Here is a 20386-nt window from a genome sequence, read left to right as displayed (position 1 = left end):
TAACCATATCTACTACATGTACTTTTGTTTTCATGTACGAGTATAACTTAGTCTTACAGTACGAGTAGAGCTGTGAAACGCAGCGGACTAGCGGGCCAATCCTAACTAATCTAGCTTTGTGGGTTGACTTCTTGCAGTTCGGCCAGCACTAAGCCCAGCCCGACATGACCCATCCTTCCACTCGGGCCGGACTAGTGCTCACACTTCATAGGTCGGGCTCGGTCCACCATTAAAAAAAATAAAAAGCATAGGGGCCCAGTTCGGCTCGCTGCTAAGTGGGCTGAGCTAGGGCTGCATGAAACCAACCTACAACTGGCCCAGCCCGGTCCCTCACTCGTGCCGTGCACTGCTCATCTCGACCCTCAACTCGCCCTAGCTCGCCAAAGACACACCCCTAATATAAGTACGAGACTTTTACTTAAATTGTTCAATTTATATATCAACAATGACATTTTTTCCTTACCATAAACCTACTAATACAGGTTCATACCGATCATTATTATCTTTTAAATGAAAAAACTTATATAAAATATTGAGAAATTATGAATCAAATGATATAAAATATTATAAACATATTCTCTTGATCTGAAATAGGTTAAACGTATATGTATATAAATCACATACGAGTAATACATCAAAATCCAACATATACTCCGTACTTGTCTTGTATCCTTATCTAGTAAATACTCTATAATTGATTGTATGTACATAATTAGGCCATGTTTTTTTAGACTTAATTTCAATTTTTATAAGTTAATTCAGTTTGGTTCAGTTTAGTTCAGGTCATTAAGTTCAAATCAGTTCAGTTCAATTCAATTCAGCGGAGTTCAACTTATTATTATCCTTATTATTCAATAAGTTCAGTTTAATTCAAACAATTTCAATCTAGAATAACATAGTCTTAATCTGCTTAACATATAGTAGGGCTTAAAAAATGAATGAATGGGATGAAGAAATATACAATAAGATAGGACTTAGAAATAATAAATTAATATTATGATTGAATTATTTATTATGAAAAAATAGTTGGAAAATGGAAGCCTTAACTCAGCCGGCACAAGTAAGGACAATGGTGAGTAGTGTTGTAAGGTAGGTTAGTAGAGCCCTGATTGCATATAAATGGGTACCCAAAGGCCCGCCTCACGTGGATACCTCTTTGTTTTGCATATGCATATTGCATATTCATATTCATCATATTCAACCGCATCTCTGCCTCAGACCTCTTCATTCATTTTCCAACGTTAAGTACAAACCCCCTCTTTTGTCGTTTCTTCTCTTCCATTCTCATTAAACGACGTTCTTTAAGATTTTCCCTTGGATTTCACCACCCTTTCTTATTTTGACTTGTCCTACTCCTTCTTTGTGCTGTCCATGTTCCCCTTCCCTCTTGCCTGATGCCAACCAACTTATCAACCTATCATCAATAATTTTCTTCCTTTGTTGTCAATGTCGGAATTAGAGACTTAATGATTTTCGAGTTACTGGTTAAGCTGGATAACGACTAATAATATTTATTTATCTCATAGTTTTAACTTAATATGTTGTACCAATAACTTTAGACAATAGCGAAACTTAGAAGGCTTAATAGATGTGGTCGCACTTCCTGAACAATGAGACATTTAAAAGGAAAATGAGTGAATGTTTCCGATACCAACCAACTTATCAATGTATCATCAATTATGGTCTTCTAAAAACACTTTGCCAATGTCGGAATTAGAGACTGAGTGATTTTTAAGTGGTTAACAATAAATATTGTTCACCTCTGATACTTTACCTTACTATAGTGTACACGTAGATTTAGATAATTGCGGAACTAAGTAGCCGGTTAGCTGGTGTGGTCGCCCTCCTTCTAGGCCTCGACCCTAGGCAATGAAACATTTAAAATTGAGTTAAAGTCTTCGATATTACCCCGTGTACCTTTTCTTAATTGTAATTCATCCTTTCTAAATTTTGTATACATAATTAGATTTGGATCAACTTTTCATTCAAATATGTTCATATTAACTTTTTATTAACAAAATATATTATACTCCGTACATTATAATAACTACATCAATGTTAGTTATCCATACATACATTTTGATTGATGCACATAGAAACTACTTGGTTCACGAGTGGACGAGGCGATAATGTTAAAAAATATTGCCTTTTACCGCCATACTTTTTAACGCCAAAAACAAAAGTTCGTTGTTTGTTTGCTCTTGAGAAAAAGTTAGCTAACTACTTGAATTGTTGGGAAAAGTTAAAACAGTAAAACATTTTTTTAATACTCCTATAAAAAAGGGCATGCAGTAAGAAATCCGCGAAAAAACGCCACTTAGTATTGTGGATTTGTGGTGGCTTTACATATAGTTATAGTATTGATTATTGAACTAAAATAATGGATTAAGAATAGTTTAATTAAAGTATTGAGGTAATGAGTAGATTATGAGCTTCTTATTAGATGGATGGTGTTGGCAACTAAAAGTAACATTATTTTACCAACTACATGACAAAATCCATGCATGATAGGATCAAATCAGTCATGGACATCGTTTTTTTAATAGAGTCCTATATTTAGGAAAATGAGACAACGTCACACAGAATACCGAATTTAGTACCACCTTACTTACCTATCATATTTTAATAATGTAATCTATATTTGATAAAATAACCCAATGGGAGTATAGTGATGGGAGTCGGGAGGAATTGAAACTTAGTTTTACCGAGGGATAATGGAGTTAAAGCACAGGCCGACAAGGTTATACCCTAGCCAAGCAAAATTAGATAATAATTTTTTTTAAATATAGTAACTATCAGTTTAAACTTTTTGGTTGAGATGATTTTATGACAATAATTAAAATTCATTGCGGATCGTGTTGGTAATGTTGTCGTCATCAACTCTGATACCATGTCATGAAACCATCTCAACGAAAAGCATAAGTTGATAGTCGGAGTCCCAAGATCGGTTTTATACTAACAGTAAATAATTTATATATAATAATGTATATATTCAGAACAAATGGCACAAAACAACAGATAAAAATTTTGTATGTTATCACATCTAAGTCAGTAATCTAAAGGCATAGGTTTTTTACAAGTTAATTAAATAACAATATTTTATAATTATGTAAAAAGACGATAGTATATAATATGGACTATTATTGAAGAAGGTCCATGCATAATTAATTAAAATAGTAATAAATTTAAGATCGGGATCCCTTACTTTAAACTACGTGCCAATGTATTAAGCACATAACGGTAATGAAATCCGAATATAATCTTGTTTTATCGTATGCTTTGTCTTTTTCCTTGTTGGTTAAGAATGATCGATAGTGAAGTTTGCAATTAGAAATATCCCTTTAGTGAAAAACAAGACAAAGAGGTCAATTCTGTTATCCATAATTTTTTTTTCAATTGGTCTTGCTTGTGACGGGTTACCATTTGTGACGGATATTTTGTGAGATAAAATGGTAACAAAATGGGTTAGTGGAGAAAGGGGACCACATGAATAGTGTTGCAGAGAGAGAAAAAGTGGGTACATTGTGAGGTAAAATGGTATCCGTCTTCAGCTTGTGACGGATATGTCATGTCTTCAATGAGAATTTGTGTTTTTTTATAGGAATCATTTATGTTTGTTTTCTATTTTCACTCCTATCTTTTTAAGTGTTTGGTTGATACATCTATGCACCTCAAAAGGACTAGGTGGATTATCTTAGTCCACCCTAATAGGGTTGAAATTGAATTCAAAATCGATTTGGATTTTCTCGACTCGATATAGGATGGATCTGTATATTTCAGACTCGTTTCATCCAGTAAAAAAAAATGAATCGTTGTCTAATGGAATTTAAATTAGCCTAAATCAAAGAATATTCTTAAATCTGTTGAATAATATTATAAAATGTGCTACTATTTAGTGTTTATGTGTCACGAATCTAAATGTAACACATAAGCACTCGATCATAAGACCAACTACTAATAAAAAATCAGTAGGTCTTATGAAAGACCGTCTCTCACTAATTTAGTGGAGATAATAGGGAAAAAAAAAATTCAATGGGGCCCTTACTCCATCATGTGAGAGGTCTCTCAATAACACTATTGAGATACCGTCTCTCCGAAATTTCTGTGTAAAACCAATTCATATATACAAAAATGTCCTACTATTTCCACTACCAATAGATCCACCTTCCTACACACACTTAATGCATAAATACTAACTTAATTACTCATTAATTATTAAGACAGTAACAAAGTCGGGATTTACAATCGAAAGACGAAGAATTTTAGTAAAAACGAATCAATAATCCCATAAGATAAACTTATAAAAATTCTAAAAATCAAACCAAAAAATTGATATTTTTTATTTTTTAGCAGAAATAAGCAGCCTCTAAATCACTAATTAAGGCAAAAGACTAGAAGTTATATTTGAAACAAACATCTGTGCTCCACATCTATGTTGAATAGGTGTCAAAGGATGGCAATAAGAGCAAAACCACACGTGGATGCACGAGGGTTTTGTAATTGGAGATGTTCCTAGGATTATTTGGATAATACGTAAATGTTATTATGTGAATATATATGGGGTGTCTATGCGATGTTTATTGCGATTAAAGTTTGATAATGATATTTTCAGAATTGACTCATCGTGCATGAAAATGATCAACATTTAGTCATTTTCTTGTTTTGGTTCTAACTAATAGTAACAACAACTGAGGTGTTAGAGGATGAACGAGCAAATAAAATTAAATGTCGGAGCGATTTGAATATACCATATTATTAGTGCGAAGTATATGTTGTTGTAAAGAGTCCGTAAGCCAATGGAGTGAAGGACGTATTTATATATCTCAATCGAAATAGTATATTCTCAGGTCAATTTTATAAGTTCAACGAGAATTTATCTCAATTTGATTTCTGTCTTTCTAATCATGCCTCTGTAAATTTGTAAAAATATGCAGTGTATTGACCATCTGAAATAAGAATTCGCGAGGGTCAAAACTTCTAACAAATCTATTAGCCATAAGATACTAAGATACACATAGAAGCACTTGAACCATGCATAATCTAAAAGTTGTTTGTTAATAAAAATACATACCCTCTAAAACATTCACATTTTTGTTTTGTTGTATTTGAAAATCTTGGAAGGACCACATCGTGGTGGGCTTACACAAGGCTTATCTATCAAAACCCAACTAATTGTTTGGTATCAACCTTTTGTTTTGTTATTATACTAAAATTCCATAAAAATAGTAGTCCCAAATCTTAATAACATAATTTTGCCAATCAAATTGCATGCATCAAAACGACAAACTTATGGGAACTATATCTCAATTTAATAAGTGTTTTTTCCTTTAATTAAATAAAGTATACAGTGTCAATTTGAGTATATAGAACTCCAATTATGGATATATCCAAAGCTCCATTGCTTCAGGTTTAAATTACTCCATTGATTTCAGTTCCTATTATCATATCTTTTGTCATTTGTCATTGTCTACTTTCTATTATGCCTCTAATTTTTGATTTTATTGGTCTTCAATAAGCCGCAATGGTTGGATTTATTATGGTGGTTGACCCTCCGTCGACCGCCAATGATAAACTTGGATAACGATAGAATCACGAATCGTTTTTCTTAAAGAGTATTTCGACCTTTACATTTGCCTCGGGTTGCACGAAATCTCTCGCAGGATAAGACTATCGATTCCCTCTCGTTCTAGACAAATAGAATCAGGAGAATACAAATGAAGTTTGTAATTTGTTTGTTCTTTCAAAGTCGAAAATTCTGATTTTTTTTCATCATCATTCATGCATAATCGTGTATATATATACAAAAATATCATGCACAAATTAGGAAAATAATATAGGCACCTTTTGGCATTATCATACTTATCCAAATGTCTACTTGACGTCGACCAAATCCCGACTACACTTAAATGAAACCGGTGATTCACTTAAATCACCAACATTTCTCCCCCATTTAAGTGTAATCTTTGATTCATTTACTACAAACGAAACCAAACTCATACATATAGTGAAAATGTCACGCAGATTGAATTTCAACCTTAGTGAACTACACATTCTGCATTCGAGTATCTGGATGTTTCTAAGGATTGAACCCGTCAAGTCATTTGAATCCATGAAGATAGAACACATACAAGTTCAAGATAACTCCATAAGTTTATTACCGACACTATTTTACATGGCCTAGTGTCCCTATCCATTCATTAGTGCTTACAACGCCAAGCCCGAGCTTTAAGAAGCGGCCACACTTCACACTCATATAGGTGGACTCTTTTAATCGTGCCCTGCAAAGCACTTTTTCAAAAGATCCACTAAAAAGATTTTCACCCTAACTTATCATGCAGGTCCGAGCACACACTTTCGGGACAATATAAACAATGTGTAACACCCATATTCTGAGGAGCCTTAATTAGGCCTTCCTTAGCATATAAGGGCGTTACCATCTCGGTTGCCCGAGGTAAGTAATCATCAAAAGTCGATAAAAGAACAATTATAGTTATATTACAAGCATTACAACCAACTTAGCAAAATAAAGATACAACTCGTTAGCTACACACTATCTCTATCAAAACTCGTGAGGACTCATCCCCGCCAGGACTCCAGCTATCAACGACATCAACACCTGCTAAGACTGACTGCTCACCATAAGGGATCACGACAGACACATAAACAAACAAGACAACCACACAAGGTCAGTACTGAGGTAAGACATGACGAAACCAACAAGATCTATCAACACAACACAGTATAACCAGTCACACACACACAATCACACCCACTCCAATCAATCTCCGTCACCGACTGTCCACTGGACCAGCCCTGCCAGTGGGGGACCGCAGCCGTACCCACCAAATCCCCGCTCATCAAACCGAGCGATAACCCTGTCCCATTAATGTGCACATCCCCTCCCGTGGCGGGTTCCACGGAGGGCGAAACTAGGGCGTAAAGCCACTCCCGCAAGTGACTCCACTCAGCCGAGGACGCACCTCGAGAATCAGAGACAAACAATCACAGACAGCTGCAATACAACAACAACCAACAAACTGTATACACCAACCGACTACCGCATATACGCTGCCACACAAACATAACTACAACACAACAACCACGACACAACAACCGATACACTAGACCATCCACAGAAACTGAGTAGGCGAACCTACCTTTAAGCAACTGCAACCATCCCATGTCCACACACACAATATCCAGCAACCAAGCAACACCTATATGTACAACACAACCATCTATCACTACCAAGCAAACCCTAACTGCACAGACAAGGATACAGATGATGATGACGACATACCTACAAAAGGAAACCTGGCAAAAGACCGCTACCCGACTCAAGCTACGCTCTCCTAAGGTACAAGGACCTTGAAAGGCTTCCATGGAGGTTATATGGTGAAGGGAAGGGAAGGAGGCGACCTAAGGATCTGAAGAAATGAGGCGGAAAAATGATTTGCGGATTTAACAAAACACGATTATAAACCCTCGCTGAAAACCCGTTACTCGATCGAGTATCTAAGCTACTCGATCGAGTAGCCTCTACTCTATCGAGTACCACCCCTAACTCAAAACACAGGATAACTTTGGTACGCACTTCTAAGGACTATTACCGCTCCCAAGGTCAGTCAACGCTGGTCAACGGGTCTCTAAAAGGGCGGGTATTACAGTCTTCCCCCCTTAAAAAGAACTTCGTCCCCGAATTTCAACTCACCCAACCAAGGCACACGATACGGAAACAAAACGACATCACTACTCTTTCGACATAGGTCACTACTCCCCGGAAATACCATCCCCCCATGTCATCATCATCAACTGTCTAACGCTCCATATAAATCGACCTCTACAAGCTACCACTTGAAATACCAACCTCACAACACGAACCGGCACAACCAACGATTACCCAACACATTACGAGATTACACTTTCACTAGCAACAACCATCAACACGAAACATGTCACATATCAACACGCAGCATGACTATACCACCATGTTACTCAACAACGCGATTCTATTCCAACACATGACATCATAACTATCTCTTTATGACCGTCTTTTAAAACATACTATCAACTTTTACTTCGACACACGAATTACTCAACGAACCAATGCAAAGAATTACAATTTCATACAAGAAATGTAACCGAAGTAATAGAAAACCTTATAAACAAACAACAAAATAATTGCAATATCGGCCTTTTTATTTTGCGACATTACTCTTCTCCTCTAAAAGGAACTTCATCCCCGAAGTTCACCACCAAATCACTACACATGTTATGTACTACTTACGTCTTGACACATATATCTAACCCATATCATTCATTATTGACATTACTCCTTAATTAGACAACCATTAAACCATAAAACATATGCAACCATATTCGAATAACTAGCCACCCTCAAGAATGCATGTACATATCATTTGTGTTTGTATATGAAAGGACAAACTTCCGGTGAAATATAACTAGTAGACATTACGGATGTAAAATGAATGCAATAAGAAACAATTACTACTTCATTATTCGTTACCAATACGCATCTAAAATCCAAACACGACTTCCAAAATATGAAATTAACGGTTCAAACATGTTACTAATCATCAATAACCATGTTAAACACCAAACATGTAATTATATAACCATTAAACAATTTTAATTTTACGAAAAGTTCTCAGAATAACGGTGCTACTCGATCGAGTATATAGGGTACTCGATCGAGTGCCCGCTACTCGATCGAGTGTCTTGGCTACTCGATCGAGTAGCCCTGAGATCAGAATACCCCATTCTTGTCACACCTGCAGCTACTCGACCGAGTGTGGGGCACTCTGTCGAGTAACCACAGGTCAAAACCTTAGAAATTCCTGTCATAACACCATATATATATATATATATATATAAAACGTCACATATGCGCGAGTCGGGATGACAACCCGACCCCCAAAATCCTGTAAACAAGTTCAACCTAAGCAAATCCGGCCTTATGGCCATCCATACAAACCAAAATAAAAGTTCCAACTAAGAACGACTACCATCGTCCAACATCATCAACCATAAACAAAAGAAGGAAAAAGGAGTATCACTCCTGCTGCTGCTGCTGCTCATCCATCATCTCATCTCCACCACCATCTCCTCCCGAGGTGCCTGCTCCCGATGACCCAATACCTGCATCAACCCCTGCCCCACCTCCAGGACTCACATACCATGGGGTCAAGCCACCAAAAGCAAAGGACTGAGGTGTCCCCCAAGCTGTCTGGTCCACCCCGTAAGAGTGGAAAACCCCACTATAGTCCCCAACTCCACTCCACCACACTGGATGTGGTCCCTCGGTCCCAATCCCCTGAGCATACGCCATCTCATGCATGTTCCGGAGTGTCAAAGTAGATGACACTCTCTCTGCCAAGTAGCTCGAACGCGTCTCTGGGGTGTCGAGGTAGGGGTAACAAGGAAAAGGGTGCTGCTGGCCGTGGTCTAGTCTCAGATGTCCTCTCCCTCACTCGACGAGGTCCTCTCCCCAACCTGGGTCTCTCTTCCACCGCTGCCACGTTCTCCCCCTTCTTCGGCTCGGGCATCACCTGAAGAATCGTGTCATCAATGAGGTATGTCTGCAACTGCCGAGGTACATCGTCATCCTCCTCCTCCTCTTCATCGGAGTCAACAGCTATCACCACCGGGTCTAACGGCTCTGTCGGTGGGAGATGCTCAGGAGCTGGGATCCTCATCCAGCTCATACCCCACACTCTCCAAGCTAGGCTACCATCAGCTAAAGTTCTCAACCACTTCAGGTCGAGGTAGTAGTCTCTGTCCATGGTAGGCACCGGTGTAGATAGAGGCACGTACTCAGAAGAAGCCTCAAAGGAGGCTAGATTTTCAGCTAGCCGAGTGGCGATAGCAGCACAACTCAGGTACCGGGTGGTAGAAGTAGCCATCAAGGCAAGGCTAGCATACACCATGGCAGGAGCATTGAAGACCACCCTCTCGGTCCGCTCCGGGTTAAGATAAGACATCAAAAGCAACAATTCATGATTGTTCAGCTTACTCATATGCGACCGCTCATAAATAAGGTTCGAAATAGAACGAAGGAAGATCCTCAAAGTAACATGTTGAACATCATTAATGAACATGTTGCTGGAGGTGGGAGCTGACTTTCCGGAAAGACAAGGCATAAGGCGGCAAACACCGCACTCAGATGGAATCTCACTGATGGAATCCTTGGGAGGCTTGGCCAACCCAAGGTGAGAAGCAAAAAGGTCCATGGTCAACACGAAATTCGTGTTCATAAGACGGAACTCAACAGTTTGTGCAGTTGGCTCGTAATTAAACGAGCTCATAAACTCAAAAGTCAGAAAAGGGTAGGAATGCTTCCTCAACCGATACAACCCCATAAACCCCAAAGTCTCAAAGATGTGACGGACATCCGTCTCAATTCCCAAGTCATCAAGAAGTGTGGTATCCACACAACGGGTGGGTCTCATTTTGCGTTTTTGCAACGCCACAAATCTCTCTCTCTCTCTCTCTCTCTCTCTCTCTCTCTCTCTCTCTCTCTCTCTCTCTCTCTCTCTCTCTCTCTGTTTAAAGTCCACAAACACCACCGAAGGGTATTCCGGTACAGCGGGTACCACGGGTCCACTACCTTCCCCAACTTCGGGTTGTGAAGCCCTCCCCCTCTTACTCTGACGGGTCTCTATGTTTAGTCTCGACATCTGTTTCAGCATACGGTTTAAACAAACTTGCATAGGCACTTAAAACATAGAATTTACACAACTGAACATTGAATAATAATCTAGGTACACACTTTCACCAATAAATTCCCAATTGATACATAAATTCAGTTTATAGTAACTCAGACGATCTCTATTGCTGTGAAAAGTTTAACATGATAAACATAATCTACTCGACCAATTCGGCTATCTTGGCATGGCTCAAATGCTACCCCATATAAATACTTGATAACATATGAAATATTCATATATGTTCATAGAAAGGCAACTTAAAACATGTCATCATCAACCTTCAACATTAGAAGCAAACAACTCAATTAGACTAGTCAGACGGTCTCTACAGCTGTAACGATTTTGACACATTCATCAAGAATTAACATCACCACTACTAAATTAAAAGTTTAACTCTTGCATATACATTCATATCCAACACAAAACCTTAGTCATAAAAAACGAAATTCAATTTGGGGCACTTTTAAGGCGGAGTTTTAAGGCAAGTTTTAAGGTGAAAATTACCAAATTCCAACTTCTAACATAACATATATAACATATAGTACTCAATTTCATCATCCAACATGTAGAAAACAACCAAAAATCAATTTTGATTTTGCAAACCCCAGAAAATTCGCCCCCAATTTTGCAATTTCTACTCTATTTTTAGCACAATTAACATCAATAATCATAAAAAGGGAAGCATGTGAATCACATTACAACCATTACAAGCAATTTTTGTCCATATGAATCGAAATTCTCGGACTATTCTATCATCCTAATAGGTTCAAGGTGATAAAAACATGTAAATAGAGAAGAAATTCATACCTTGATTAGATGGGAAGCAAAAGAACGAAATTAAACAAAGTGAACAACTCAAATCAATCACCACAACCACAAGAATATGAGAGCTTTTGAGAGATTTTAGAGCTTAGGGTTCGAATAAAGAAGAAAGAATGAGGAAAAACAAGGGTTTTATGAAACCCGTAAAAGCCTCTGTACTGTAGCCTACTCGATCGAGTAGGTGCTATTTCGTCGAGTATCTGCAGCAAATTCCTACATCCCGACGTCATAGCTTCCTAACTAGATCGAGTGAGGTCTACTCGGTCTAGTAAGCACTCGCACTCGGTCAAGCAAGGTTGAGTACTCGGTCAGAAATACAAAATTAATTGAGGATTCTTGCAAAACAATATCACGTGTCGATTCCAAACCAAGTTCGGAATTCGTCACTGGTTATCGTGCTCACTTCTATATCACCATTACTACTCAAACATATCATACCGTCTCACCAGACAAGGTTCATATCATATTATGCTACAACAACTGCACACTACATGGTTTACCTGCTACTGAGTCATTCATTTACACAATTATGTCATTGTATCATATCTAAACTCGTCTTACCACATGGCTATCAAATTATTCTCACGTTAATGAAAACATATAATTAACGATAAATCCCCACATGTCATCCAAGTGTATTACTATCATGTTCCAGTTCAACATAAATAAGCCATTCTACACAAATTAATCACCACGTAAGCGGAAGCTTTCAGCCATTGAACATTGCACAAATGAATCACTATTGGCTATTTCTCACATCATAACTCAACGTTTCTTTAACTATCATCATTATAGCTACGGTAGGACTTATAAACTTATATGGGATCGCCATTTCTAACAACCTTAAGCAAACACCAACATGATCACTTTCATATTACATCATACACTTCCACACTTTTCACGCATTTCTATTAAATAAAACCTTTTACGTTTTTCTTAATCATCGCATAAGCCCACTAATTCTACCAAAACTTCACCATACACAATCCAAACGCAACTATCATGCCCATACCAACTTTAACAAAGACTCAACCACGGATAGTTCCGACGCAATCAACATACACATTAAATACATACACACGGACTCCACCTTCCCATACCCAGTGACTGGCTTAAGTATAATGAGGCCAAGATTTTGAAATGAGGGCGCCTACTCACCCAAAACCTAGCATCAGCTGGGGCTCCCATCACACATACACCAGGTTCATTTTATTAGACTCACTGCGTTCATTATGTTCATTGGTTACAGGTTCCAAAATCGTCGCTCTGATACCACTTTGTAACACCCCCATATTCTGAGGAGCCTTAACTGGGCCTTCCTTAGGATATAAGGGCGTTACCATCTCGGTTGCCCGAGGTAAGTAATCATCAAAAGTCGATAAAAGAACAATTATAGTTATATTACAAGCATTACAACCAACTTAGCAAAATAAAGATACAATTCGTCAGCTACACACTATCTCTATCAAAACTCGTGAGGACTCATCCCCGCCAGGACTCCAGCTATCAACGACATCAACACCTGCTAAGACTGACTGCTCACCATAAGGGATCACGGCAGACACATAAACAAACAAGACAACCACACAAGGTCAGTACTGAGGTAAGACAAGACGAAACCAACAAGATCTATCAACACAACACAGTATAACTAGTCACACACACACACACAATCACACCCACTCCAATCAATCTCCGTCACCGACTGTCCACTGGACCAGCCCTGCCAGTGGGGGACCGCAGCCGTACCCATCAAATCCCCGCTCATCAAACCGAGTGATAACCTTGTCCTATTAATGCGCACATCCCCTCCCGTGGCGGGTTCCACGGAGGGCGAAACTAGGGCGTGAAGCCACTCCCGCAAGTGACTCCACTCAGCCGAGGACGCACCTCGAGAACCAGAGACAAACAATCACAGATAGCTGCAATACAACAACAACCAACAAACCGTTTACACCAACCGACTACCGCATATACGCTGCCACACAAACACAAACACAACTACAACACAACAACCACGACACAACAACCGACACACTAGACCATCCACAGAAACTGAGTAGGCGAACCTACCTTTAAGCAACTGGAACTATCCCATGTCCACACACGCAATATCCAGCAACCAAGCAACACCTATATGTACAACACAACCATCTATCACTACCAAGCAAACCCTAACTTCATAGACAAGGATACAGATGATGATGACGACATACCTACAAAAGGAAACCTGGCAAAAGACCGCTACCCGACTCAAGCTACGCTCTCCTAAGGCACAAGGACCTTCAAAGGCTTCCATGGAGGTTATATGTTGAAGGGAAGGGAAGGAGGCGACCTAAGGATCTGAAGAAATGAGGCGGAAAAATGATTTGCGGATTTAACAAAACACGATTAAAAACCCTCGCTGAAAACCCGTTACTCGATCGAGTGGCCCACCACTCGATCGAGTGGCCCCTACTCGATCGAGTATCTAAGCTACTCGATCGAGTAGCCTCTACTCTATCGAGTACCACCCCTAACTCAAAACACAGGATAACTTTGGTACGCACTTCTAAGGACTATTACCGCTCCCAAGGTCAGTCAACGCTGGTCAACGGGTCTCTAAAAGGGCGGGTATTACACAATGTGCTCCAATCTTTGATAATTGGCTTTCCACATTGAATTCTGCCTCTAACGTCATATTAGAGGGGAATTGGGTGTCCTACCACCAAAGATTTATATATGCTTTAAACTGTAACACCCCCATATTTCAAGTGCCTTACCAGGACCACTTAAGGCATGAGAATGCTACCATCTCGGTTACCCGAGGCAATGTATATCAAATAGACAATAACGACACGTACTTTATTAAATATGTTTAAAGTGATACAAGTCCAAACCAAAACTATCAAAAGGAAATACACTGTTCCAAAAAGCTAACTCAAAAAAAAGTAACTAAATGTTTAAGACACAGCGGAAAACTTTTAGACATCTCGTGGCAACTCAACCCAGCTATCCCATGCGCGTCCATCTCATACCTGTTCAATAACTGCTCACCACCCCCGAATGGATCACCACAGTTTTCAAAACATTTAAACGGGGTCAGTTACTGATTACACAAAAACAATACAACAGAAACAATACACAAATCACCAATCTCCATCACAACTCCTCACACTTGACTACACACTAAAGTGTATAGTCCTGCCAGAATACTCATCGCAACAAGTATTCCACACCGCTAGTGGGGGGCCGCAGCCGTTCCCACCTAAGCCCCGCTCATCTCATCCGAGCGATAACCCATGTTCCTTAATGGGCACATCCCTCTGTGGCGGGTTCCACAGAGGGCGAATCAAGGGCGTGAAGCCACTCCCACAAGTGACTCTACTCAGCCGAGGACGCACCTCGCGAACCACAGACAAACAATCACAACCAACCACGTTATACAACAACAATTACCAATTACCAATTCCAATACGATATGAATCAACAACAACAAACCACCATCAAAAACAATATGTAATCAATAACCGAGTAGGGAAACCCTACCTGGAATAAGCATTCACAAGACCGTCAAATGCAGCTAATCAATATTGCTCCTCTACGAAACCTCCTTCTATAAACACATATTCGCACAATTACCATCTAATCCCATTATACTCCCCAAAACCCCCAATCTACCCAATTAAGGTTTTAAACAAAATCAAGGAAACAATATAAAAACTATACAAGGATCTTACCCTCAACACGACGAACTCAACGGCGTAAAGAACGTGACGATCCGACCACCCTAGCCTTTGGGATTTGATAGCAACACGACGATAGAGAGCAACATAACTTGTTTTCTTTTTGAAAGGTTTTATAAAAGGTGAAAAGTGACAAAGAAGGTGACAGAAGGATTTATATATTAATCCCGTGTTACTAACAAAACCCGGCTAAAACAACCCGCATAACCGACTAACTCGATCGAGTGCCCCTTACTCGATCGAGTGTCACGCGTACTCGATTGAGTACCCAACAGGCAGACTGCTGTTTCGTATAAAAACATACTTACTCGACAGAGTAAGCCCCACTCGATAGAGTACCCATAGACATAGAAAACCGTAGTATTACAGTCTTCCCTCTTTAAAAGGAAGTTCGTCCCCGAAGTTCGACCCATACTCAAAAACAAACATACCCACTCGACCATGATGCAACAACGTGAAAGACCATAACCCCAAATTAGACTTCTCTAATTAGGTTATCAAAATTTCTTTATTTTAGAAATCTTTGGATCTATGCATTATGCATGTAATATATGAGCATTAAAAATAAAAGAAGAGGAAAAACAATTTCCTTACATTGAGTGTGGTAATATGGGCACAACTAAGACCACCATCTTAGTTGTTCTTGAGCTGTTCAATATATGGCAAGATCCTCCATAAACCCAAGCTTCCAAAGAAGAAAGCCTCCTCCCAAATTGCACCCAAGAACATACCCAAAACCTTACAAATATTAACTAGATATATTGTAAGATTACCCTTGAAATAATACTAACACTTAGTAAAAATTATTAGATTTGTAATACTAACTCTTAGTATGTTGTGACACCCCCATACTCCAAGTGCCTTAGCAGGACCACTCAGGTATAAGAACGTCACCATCTCGGTTTCCCGAGGCAATAATAATCAAATGACAATAAAGAAACATAATTTAAATAGCCAAACTGTTTAAAGTGATTACAAATCCAAATCAAACTGACAAAAGGTACAATACATGTTCTCAAAAACCAAATGTCTAAACAACTAAAATATGACAGCGGAAGACTCTAATCAGCTCGTGGTGACACATCCCAGCAAGCCCAAATGCCTCTAGTCAAACCTGCTCAACAACTGCTCACTATCCCCGAATGGATCACCACAATTTTTAAAACAATAAACGGGGTCAGTACTAATTACACAAAACAAGATACAATACAACAATTACCAAACAGCTCAATCGTCACATCAAACCCGGTCTCCATAATAAATCTCCACATAACTGACTACACACAAAAGTGTGTAGCCCTGCCAGAGTACCCATCGCAACAGATACTCCACACCGCCAGTGGGGGACCGCAGCCGTACCCACAAAATCCCCGCTCATCTCCATCGAGCGATAAACCCAAGTCCATTATTAATGTGCACATCCCTTCTGTGGCGGGTTCCACAGAAGGCGAATCATGGGCGTGAAGCCACTCCCGCAAGTGACTCCACTCAGCCAGGGACACGCCCCGAAGAACACAGACAGACAAACAGTATCCATAGCACCAAAATCAACAACCGTCTGAACCAAACAACAATCACTAACTGCAGCACAATTCACCACACATACATATAACTAATACTGAGTAGAGAAAACCCTACCTGGAATGCAAACACACACAGCAGACGATCTTAGCAGCTGTCTCAAAACCTTTCCTCTACGAATCCTCCTCCTATCACATAATCATACAATTACTACATACACAACTAATCATAAAACCCCCAAATCCACAAATTAGGGTTTAAACATTCTTAACCAAACGCTATTAAATTTGTATGTAAGACTTACCCTTGACGCAAGGATCACAAAGACACAAAGAACAATGAAATCCGACCTCTCAAGCTCCGGGATTTGCCAATAATGCGGATGAAGAGAACAACGTAGTTTGAAATCTCCTTTGAGTGAATTAGGTTTATAAAAAGTGTTTAATAAAGATGACGACATAATATATATATACTAATCCGCATTATTAACAAAACCCGTCAACCGAGCTACTCGATCGAGTAACTAACGTACTCGATCGAGTGCCACTTACTCGATCGAGTGCCAGGGCTACTCGATCGAGTACCCTACAGACAGAATACTATTTCGTAAATCAAAACACCCTTAATCGACAGAGTAAGGCCCACTCGATAGAGTACCCCGAGACTCATAAAACCGTAGTATTACATATGTGATTTCTAATATTTTTAGATTTTTAGAAAGATAAATACTCTTCAATTTTTGCACATGCAAAAGTTGAGTGGAAAAATGACCAACACAAGTTGAGTGTTAATAGAGGGAGGACGGTTGGAGGGGAGTATAGGGAGTGTTGATTTTTGTGTTTTTTATGCACCACTAGAATGTGGCATAGGATAGAGTAATTGTGCTATGGGAAGAGTAAAGCATTGAGAAGAACAAAAGCATGCACCAACACAATCATTATGTCCATGGTGTTCCTTTTTGTTCAATTTACACGGTCCAAATGACCCATTTACGGGTCCATTTTGGTTCTTATATTTGTCGCACAAATACGTGTAATTTTTATTTAAACATCGTTTTATGTTTAAATGCTTCCCAATTAATTTCGTCTAAAACACTCCTTAAATATACGTGTACAGACACATATTTTACGTACCAATACTAATCACATTAGTCAATTAGTACTAATTTAGCAATTAACCGTTTAATCATTAATTCCCGTCTCAATAAATTAATTATTCAATTATCGCATAATTAAATAATAATTTCCGCGCCTCGAGTTCACAACTCAATATCTCTCTAAAATAAATTAATCGACTAACTCTTAGTCAATTTATCAAGGGACTAATTAAACTGTATCTCATACAATTAATTAGTTTTTGTGTTGGGGATCGTTCCTTTAGGTGTGACTGAAAGGGATCAGCTGAACACCGCCGTCTCACGACAGTAAAGTCAAACCCTAGTTGGCCAACCGTTACCGATATACGTTGATCAGCTGACTAGTATTGCCAATGAATATCCCATGAATATTCCTTAATGAGATTTAATAATATTATCACGCACTATTGTGGAGGACAAAAACTCCAACAATCTCCCACTTGTAAGAGACAAGTTGTGCGATGATTATAACACACAATTGTGGATAACTCCTTATCCCAACAATATCCTGCTTGTACTATACAAGGGTGTGTTACCGATTCTCTTGTCCGTTTTAATAACAATTTTCCACTCAATGCAAGGTGTCTTTCAGGTTGCACTTGCACATGAATATATCGTGAGTGGTTTTCCCGATCGGGAGTGTGACTGCAAGACCGAAAAATTCTACTATAGATTACTTCCGAGAGTGGCCACGCATTTCCCGGTCAAAACTCCTCGAGTGGCCACGCATTTCCCGGTCACAACTCCTCGAGTGGCCTAGAGATGTATAAACCCAACGTGGGTGGACAATTCCTGTCTGCCCTATCGATCCTTTTGCACAATACAGATCACCATGACCCAGTTGATGCCCTTTGGTCTCCTTTCACGGTACGACCTAGGACAAAAACCAAAGTCACTCGGAAATTGCACTGGCTCAGATAATAGTCTCCAGTTTGAAGAATCGACTCATAGGAATATCATAGAAGTCCCTGCCACGACCAGGCGTCTGCAATAGATATAAGGGACTCTATATATGTCACTGCCCGACAAAGTGTCCCACAGTCTGCCTATGTAAACGACTAGTCATCCCTATGACCTTATGGTGCTGAACCCACCATCAATCGACTTACAATCTAGTCACTCCGAGACGTCACCTCATTAAGTGACTAGGGGCTTGTACAATGTTCATCCTATTCACTTGAATTGGGGTTCAACATTGTCTGCACAACCAATTCAGATAAACAAGGTATTCAATGTTTTCAGTCAAAACTGAATAATTGAGTTCTTGAAAAGACTCAAACAATGAATGCGATCATCCCTTATGTAAATATTAATACTCTATCCAATATTTACATAACGATCTTCAGCAATTAAGGTATACTCCTCAATCACATTGAGATGACATAACCATCATGTCTACCTTATGCCAATGGCTTTGGCTAGAGAGGATTAGCAACAGTTGCATCACTCTAATTTCCATTGCTATTTTCCTTTTGTTCTATGCAATCTTTTCATCACATATAACCTTTCTGAGTACATGTCTAAACAAGTTTTTAGACTCTGGTTCTAAAGCCAGTCAAACACTCCCACTGTTTTCACAGTCTCTCGGGAGATGATATTCGGCTAACAGAACTACTCTAGTTCCATTAAACTCCGGATATCAACTGTCTCTTTTACAACATCGGATGTTGTAATGTACTTAGTTTTCGTTCGTGATTTGTACGTATAACACTTATACATACACATCCTTCATATGACATCTTTTATGTATGACTCCTTATACATATATGTATAACTCCTTATATATATATGTATAACTCCTTATACATAGTTATGCACATAACACTTTTACATGCTATCCATTCCTTAACTAGGCCCATAACATCTTATAAGCATAGGAATGTTATCGTGTAACCCATTTAAACGAAATTCATAAATTCCTCCAAACTACAAGAGTAAATCCTCAGTGCTTCTCAAGTACTCAAGGATGCTCTTGATAATCATCTAGTGACACTCACTAGGAAATGATTGGTAATGACTTCTCATATTCTCAATATGATAAGTCCCGATGAAAGCAGCTTTTAGGATAATTAATAGATCCTGCAGCGGAAGCATAAGAGATCATATTTTGTGTTCAACAACTTAAAAGAGACAAGAATATTATCACATAAGTCTCTTGACTAAAATGCTAATATCCATGGAGATCTATCTCATTAGATCCGGATATTTAAGATGCGTCATGCTACTCTCAAGTATTCACCCGAGAATATTTCTAGTCACTAATATGTCAAACACATATTTAGACTAATAAACTCACCTTAGCTCCCACTAAACTCCATGTATCATCATGGTACCTCGACAACTCGAGTAATACCATTCTGATTAATGACATGATTGAACCCAAGGTTCCAATTCCTTGACGTATATAAGATAACAAAAGGGATCTTTCAAGCAAGTTAGATTTTTTAGCATTGACA

This window comes from Silene latifolia, chromosome X (assembly GCF_048544455.1).
Source record: "Silene latifolia isolate original U9 population chromosome X, ASM4854445v1, whole genome shotgun sequence".
NCBI lineage: Eukaryota > Viridiplantae > Streptophyta > Magnoliopsida > Caryophyllales > Caryophyllaceae > Silene > Silene latifolia.
Note: the sequence above shows the minus strand (reverse complement) of the source record.